Source organism: Aricia agestis, chromosome Z (genome assembly GCF_905147365.1).
Source record: "Aricia agestis chromosome Z, ilAriAges1.1, whole genome shotgun sequence".
In the NCBI taxonomy this organism is placed as follows: Eukaryota; Metazoa; Arthropoda; class Insecta; order Lepidoptera; family Lycaenidae; genus Aricia; species Aricia agestis.
In genome coordinates this window covers 18,753,466-18,761,991 of record NC_056428.1, presented here as the reverse complement: position 1 = coordinate 18,761,991, position 8,526 = coordinate 18,753,466, and positions in this window count along the sequence as shown.

The following is an 8,526-nucleotide window of genomic DNA, read 5'->3' as shown; positions in this document are numbered from 1 at the left end:
TTAGCACTTTGGAAGAGTCTCTCTCACAAACTATTCAGCTTAGAAAAAAATGATATACCTCAATATGATCATATTATGATGACAGATAGACAGACAGATATGACGAATCTATAAGGGTTCCGTTTTTTGCCATTTGGCTACGGAATCCTAAAAAGCATTCGACTTTCGATGCATTGGTTTGAAATTAGCAGTAAGCCTAGGTACATATCCTAAAATATCAAATTAATTTTACAAAGTAAACCAATTGCAACCATTTATATCATTGATGACGAATCTGGCTTTTTAATAACAAAAAAAAAAACTAGGCCTTTAACATCCGTTGTGGATGATTTATACAGTATTTTTCAAAACGAAGTAACCACTCCTCAAATACTGTAGTGCCTGGGACAAGATTTTTAAATGTCTGTATGGTTGCCCAAGCGCATACGGCATTCTCGCATCATAGTCGGCCTAGTCCATAGGAAAAACTAGTCTATACGTCTGGGAACAACTACGAGCGTCCGTACTTGAGTTTAGAAAATGTCTCATAGGTACACGCCTGGGTTCGAACCTGCACCCTCTAGGAGTGCTAACCGAAGGTCTGCCCATTAGGCCGCGGACGCTCTTATTTTAATAACAACAGTTTTAAGTAATCAATAAAACTGAAAATAATAAGTAACAACTCAGCAACCGAAATTGTATCAGATGTATAGAGCGTATCAACACTTACCCTCTGTCACGTTTAGCCCCGCTCTCCCCACATGATGCAATAACGTCTACAATTCAATTACTCGAATACAAATATAAAACAATGATGTTTCGATGATCTGTGACGAAGATTTGTGAAATACACTTCACTGCATTAATAACACTAGCTATTTGACCGAGCTGCGCTCGGTATTCGATAAGACACGAATTAAATGACATTTTCTAAAAATGATTCCTAGCTAGATCGATTTATCGCCCCCGAAACCCCCTATATACTAAATTTCATGAAAATCGTTGGAGCCGATTCCGAGATTCCAATTATATATATATATACAAGAATTGCAAAATATTATTACTAGAGATCGCCTAATGGTCGAAATTCGACCTTAGTTCAACAACATTAGGACTTTATCATAATATATTTTTCAACTCTTGTCTCTAGTTTCAGCTGATCTTAGACTGGCCGTGTAAGCCAATGATATTCTATATGTTACTAACGTAACGTGTAAGCATTATCTAATAGTATCTAAAATTCAATAAAAAAACTATAATCCATTTTCAATTAAACTGCATCTTTCTGTCTGTCTCTTACCTCTTTACATTTTAACGGATTTTGAAGATAATATAAATAGAACCGCATGGACATCCTGGAGAGTGTAAAATATAGTTTTATCAAGGAAAAATATACGATTCAGCTTGTTAAGTCCTTTTCTTCTGCTACCATTAAAGAAGTTGATCCACTGGGATAATTGGTCCTTACATGGCAGACGTCATTTAGTTCACTTGAAGGAAACAAAAATAGCTATTTCCGTAACCTCATTTAATCTAAAACCACCGCGTGAATCTAGCCCAAACTTGCTTTAAATCTTTTTCTAACACTTCACTTTTATTTTAAATATATAAAAATGGAAACTTCAAAAATATTTTTGTCTTTAAATTTACAGGTTTTTCACGTTTTTCTTAAAATCTATAATAATGGAGATAGTCACCTTTGCTTCTGTACCCCTCTAGTCTTATTTGCAATATTTTAATTGAATAAAACAAACTGTAGCTAGTGTAATATAAAAATGAATGTTAATTAATTTTTTTTTTTTTTTTTTAATGAAATAAGGGGGCAAACGAGCAAACGGGTCACCTGATGGAAAGCAACTTCCGTCGCCCATGGACACTCGCAGCATCAGCAGAGCTGCAAGTGCGTTGCCGGCCTTTTAAGAGGGAATAGGGTAATAGGGGAGGGTAGGGAAGGGAAGGGAAGGGAATAGTTGAGGGTAGGGAAGGGAATAGGGTAGGGGTTAGGGGATTGGGCCTCCGGTAAACTCACTCACTCGGCGAAACACAGCGCAAGCTGTTTCACGCCGGTTTTCTGTGAGAACGTGGTATTTATCCGGTCGAGCCGGCCCATTCGTGCCGAAGCATGGCTCTCCCACGTAAAAATTCTACGACTATTGTAAAACTATCAAGCAAGTAACAAAATATGGCACAAATGTGTTATTTAATAGATACTTTATTACTATTTACTGGTCTTGCAGAAACTTCGAAACCATAATATTTAGTCTAAGAAAATTGGTTTCAAAATCGACGATCAGACCGAATAATTCGTGTAGTTTCTGCTTTATAGGAATAAATTTATCGCGAAGAAACTTCATATTTCATGACTCCAATAGCAACTCTGGTGTCATTCTTTACTATACTTTGAATATAACTAAATATAATATTAATAATATTCGTGATATATCATACAAGAAAATTTATATAAATAACCTAAAAATAAGTAAACAATAGCATATTATATCACTGGATATATCACGTCATATCAAATCCTAGATTCGTATGAATAAACTAACACAAATGTAGTGAACGTCCCGTGCCATTTCATTACTCTGTTGACGTGATCATATTTGACTCTAGTCAAAGACAACCCTAAAATACTCCAGAGAGTCCACTGTCCAGTGCTAGTGTCAACCAAAAATAGCTGCTAGAATTATTGAAGTGGCCAGGATAGGACTAATTGACAGGTTTGAGAGTAGTCCCAGCACGGCGATATTCTCAGCGCAGGGATCGTTCGCTGATGGGGGAAATGTTTAGTGATGAATAGAATATTTTCCTGAATACTGGAATACTAGGACAGCTGTCATTCGATATTATTAGCTGCTAAAATAAAAAATATATGGGATAAGTGATGATATTAATTAATTATTCGCTACGTGACGTTGTTTTTGTAATGTGTTACGTCTTACGTCAAATCAAAAACAATTTTCATACTTATCTAATTTCGCTGTAACTATCAAATGAAAGATGCCTAACGGCCGCACTCATTTTTAACGAGACATTTAATGATTACTCAATTTCATATTTTGATGAAGATTTCGACATATTAAGCTCGTTACGTTTTCTGACAATTTCTTTAAGTAATACAAATAAAGTTAATAGTTATACATTTTATTAGTGACCCCCTTCTCGTGTCAAACCTTTCTATTTTCACAAGTTTTTTTTTCTGAAACCTATCACTATAATAATATTATACTACAAAACTTTACCATTCTTAAATGAGACCTCAGTTAGTCAAAAATCAAAATACATTTCTCTAGGAAAACCAGTATCATTGAATAAAATTTCTAGCGAAACTTAAATGCTGGCACATACGATTCCAAACTCCAAGTATCATTTCTGTCCGAGTGGCCCTAAATCTAACGCACAGTTCATTTGACAAATGACCCTGTAGATCAACTGATAATATCCAACGGTTATTTATTAACGTTTAAGAAACACAAAAACCTGAACCCATTGATAGCTGAGAGCTATTTTGAGATTAGATCTAATCTAAAAATACCTGGACATTGTGCATTGAGTTTGGCGGACAGTAGCCGTAATTAAGTTGAGATAAAAACATCATTATATTAGATAGTAGATACAGAAAGTATTTATACAGTCGAATAGAGATTTTATGTATTTTATCCAAATAGTTCTAAAAATGAAATATTAAAAATAATAAATAGTAACAGTCAACAAAAAAAGGTCAATAATTGTGGTTTATCAAATTTTCTGTTTGACTTAGCTTAGCAAATTACATGAAATAGCTTAGCAAATTACATGAAATGAGAAAAAAACTTGTAGAGTTTACTCTAGTCTTGGCTCTTAAGTCTGACTCAAATTAAATTACTTAAAAATATTAACTCTAGATGAAAAATAAAATCGTCTTGGGTTTGTTAATATTATTTTGCATTAGTTAATGTGGACCCTTTTCCCTTGCTACTTATTTAATATTATGAAGTGCGTGAGAGCGTTGTTCAACGCTCATTCCAACGACAATGATGACAGCTACTTCAATAGGAATATTTTGTCACTAAATACTGCTTATTCTAATTTATAGTACTTTTCATAGGTAATTTAAATAGTCACGGAATTAATTCTATGAAAAATGATTAAACATATACAGAACACTTTAAGAATGTGGCTGTCCACGTGTGTCTTAAGGAAGCTAAAACTATTTTTATTATTTTACTTATGTGGACACTATGCAACACTTTTGATAATTTTGAAATTTTACAAGGTAGATAATATCAAAATTATTAAAAAAAAAAATACACCCAACATCAACTTCGTTGAAATATTTCTTTTTTTCGCAAAATTAAACCATCCAATTCCGATATTTCGATAGACATTTGTACGTATAATTACAGCGCAGGCGACCTTTTCAAATTGTCGATGTGGATTTGTAAAGGACAGAAGAGGGGTTGGACGTTAGCCCTTTGTAAAATTACGTTTAAAAGTATCACACAGACCACTGACTCCGTTAATTCTCTGATTTAAATGGAGGTCCTGTTGCCAAAAAATTCGTGGACTTGTTCCTTATCTACGGATGTTAGAACTTAATTTACAACCATTTTAGTATAGTATTTTTTTTCAGTGGAATTAGTCAATCATTAATCATCATCTTTGGCACGAGTATTAATTTCTAATTTAGATCTGACTAGAGCATACCGCAACTCCCACTATCGCGCGGGAACCGTTTATATTCCGGGATAAAAACATTCTATATTACTAATAATATCCTTTTCGTGGACTCAAAGCAACTTCAGAATTGAAATCAAATCAGTGGTCCAAAGAGGTAACAAACAGGCAGAGAGAAAGACCGAAACACTTTAGGATTTATAATATAAGTATGTGTATGGATTCGTGAAACCAAAAATATAATGTTATTGATTCGGCTTCCACGAACCGTCTTCACGAGCCGCAGCTCCCCAGAACTAATAAACAGACAGAAGACATTCGGAATTAAAAACAACATCCAATATGAGTGCGCCTTTGATGTGTTTTCCACGCAAACACACATGCGACGCTATTACCTCGCTGATTGAAATAAGACCATTTCGGCGTCTTTTATGCGGAATAAAAAGTCCTCAGCCAAATGAGCTTCCGAGGTTCCCACATTATTAGCTCGCATACGTCTCAAAGACAATTCAAATATCGCCACTAAAAGCGCCTCTCTACCTACACACATAGAGCAAATCCTAAAAGTGATTTATATTGAGATTCGATAGGAGCAGATTACAAATAATGAATAAAATTGCATACGAAATGAGCGACCGGGCCGGGTAAGTGATGGCTTGTTTGAACGGGAGGGGGGTAGCCGGTAAATACGTAGGTATAATACGAGCGTACCCTCTGGAGCCAACACTTTTGATCTTTGAGGGGCGAATGCGGTGATTCGCCTGCAATTGTTCGCTTCTCATTACTCAATTCGTGTGAAGATAAAGGTAACGATATACCGACTACCGATCTATGGAAGCAATCATCTTAATTTGATGTATAGAGGTAGGTATAAAATGTAAATAAATTAATACAATATTATTATAATAAACATCATTATTTCAATATTATGTCTGTACTTATCCTTAAAAGATACAGCGCAAGTATTGGTTGAACCATCCATACTAATATTATAAATCCGAAAGTGTGTCTGTTCACTCTGTCTATCTGTCTGTTACCTCTTCAGTCTTCACGCTCGCGCTCATACCGCTTAACCGATTTTGCTGAAATTTGTTATGGATATACTTTGAGTCCCGGGAAAGGATATATTTTTTATCCCGAAAACAAGATAACAAGCAAGTATTCATAACGTTATCGAATAATTTCAAATCTCTTTCGATAAATAACGAATACGTAGCTGTTGATTGTTCCTGCTAGTCACACGTGCACGTTGCAATATCATAAATAAAACACATACAATGCTATAGCTAATTAATCTAATAATCCACGTTAAGGCGAGGATAAACCTCAATTTGTTATTCCGCGACTTCCGGTTTACCTAGTTCCAATATAATAACGAAGTTTTAAAAAATATGAGGTATAAAGCACAATATTTAAAATACCTTAAACCATAAACATTTTAATAAAACTTAATACTTTGGCTGTAATTAATTTACAAACTCACCTCCGATAAAAATCTATTTCATCGAAATATAAGTATTAACTAGGATAATTATACATTTTATTTGAATAAATTGTTAGTAAATCTATATTAAGAATTCTTTAACCGAACAATTTTGTTTCTTAATGTTTATTTCCAAAGATATTTAAAAAAAACATGAAAAATAGAGAAAATCCGTTTGAGTGACTTCAGTTTTATGCTAAGCTAAAATGAATCTTATTGCGATGCGTATACGCTTGGTCTTTGGTTGTGTGCAGAGTTATAGTTTTGGATTGAGATTAATCCCCGCCTTAAATAAATCGTTGTTGACAACTCGATAAACTACATAATGTATTATTGTTCATTACTATACTATCATAAAGTATACTAATTATGTTAAATGAAATAAGGCACGGTTAATATACCTATATTAATTGATTCGTTCACTCATTGCAATTATGTAGCCATGATTATACGCAGACACATGTTGGAATATTTATACTAGAATAGGATATTATGTAACTTGTAAATATTGTAAAACGATAATTGTTACATTGTTTTAGTTTTTGTAGTTTGCTGTTGAGCTTCCATGGTTTAGAAGTGCATATTTTAATGTATAGGTAATTAGGTATTAGCATAATATACATATAGTAAACTGCCATACATATCCGGTAATTATCGTTAACAGTCGTTACGAGTACTATGTTAATATAACAGCGAAGTTAGAAATTTTAAGGCATCTCAAGCTCCAAGCCCCATGGGTCATGAACCATGTCACATATACCATAGCGATTAAGTAGATCAAGTTCTACATTTATACAAATACTAGCTGTTGCCCGCGACTTCGTCCGCGTGGACTTCAGTTTATAGCGCGCGGTGTCAACAAAATGTGTGTCAAATTTAAAAACTTTTTAAAACCCTGGTAAGTAGTACCCCTCTTAGGGCCGCGCTACACCGGAATGGCAGCGCTGAAAGTGCTCGCCTCGCCGCTGCCATTCCGGTGTAGCGCGGCCCTTAATTAATCAAAATACCCAAAAACAGCTGTGCAGTGTGCACATAACGAACGGACGAAGTCGCGGGCAACAGCTAGTGTTACAATAAAGTAAAAAATAAAACGCCATCTGTTGAATCGTATTAGAACTAAAATGTTCATTGCATCGATATATTTCTGGATTTTTTATAATATTATAAATAAAATGTTTAAGATTTTTGAAATTTTATTTTAATACACATCCAAGACCCAGGAACATTGAAAACTTTTTGTTCCGCCTGCGGGACTCGAACCCAGGACCCCCGGGATGAGCGCTGGCCACGCGCAATGCGAATTCATTTTCATCGATATTTTCATGGAAATAAGATATTTTCCCACATCAAAATGTAGCCTATGTCCTTTCTCAGACTCTAGAATAACTGTATACAAAATTTCATTGCAATCGGTTCAGTAGTTTTGGCGTGAAAGCAAGACAGACAGACAGACAGACAGACAGACAGACAGACAGACAGACAGAGATACTTCCGCATTTATAATATTAGTATGGATACAGTCCAAATTGCAATTTGCAGAATGCAAGTTTTATGAAACTTGCTACCCAACTATTACCTATTATTTTTATGAAGGTGGTTTTGAGGGCATTTTTTCCTGAGAAAACTGGGTGTCTCAAAAAAGTGTAGGCTCGTTTTCCCGATACTATTCTGATCGTTATAACTAGTCGTTATTTGGAGAATGAACAAAGAATATTCAGACTAGAATCTATTAAGATGATACCTGTAACCGATGCACAAAATAAAACCGATGGGAGGCGGAAAACGAATAATTTGCTACCCCGAAACTTTATACGAAGCGAAAAGTCAAGAAAATAAAAATCTCTTTAATTTTGTTACGTACGAGCTGAGCAAGCGACTCATTCGAATAAGTGGGTAAACATCTCCTCCGCGAAGAAGGGGACAAGTTACAAAAACAATTTAAGACAAAAAAGTGTAGCGAAAACCAGAAATGAATCTGGGCGGGCAGCCGGGGGCGGCGGCACGGCGCCCGCGTTGTAGACTTATGACGGTAGTAGACAAGGCGATGTATATTTTCCGTTCGTATATATTTCAACTTCTGTATATTTTAGCTCAGTTAAGAAGAATTCGCCAGTTTCGAAAGCGAAGTAAGATGTCAAAAATGTATGGGATTTGGCATAACGCATCGCCAAGTATAATCGCATATTTTGCAATGCGTAAAATCTCATAATTCGACTAAGCACTCAGGTCTGTATATTTTCTTAACTTGCTGTATATTTCTGATCAGTATATTTATTGATGTTCACCATCATACTTGGTATAGTAAGTCCAATGTTTCTAAATATTGTGGGATAAACTGAAACAACTGACATCTACATTATATTCGTAAGGGAATTATTATAATGAAAATTGTGATTTTGACTATA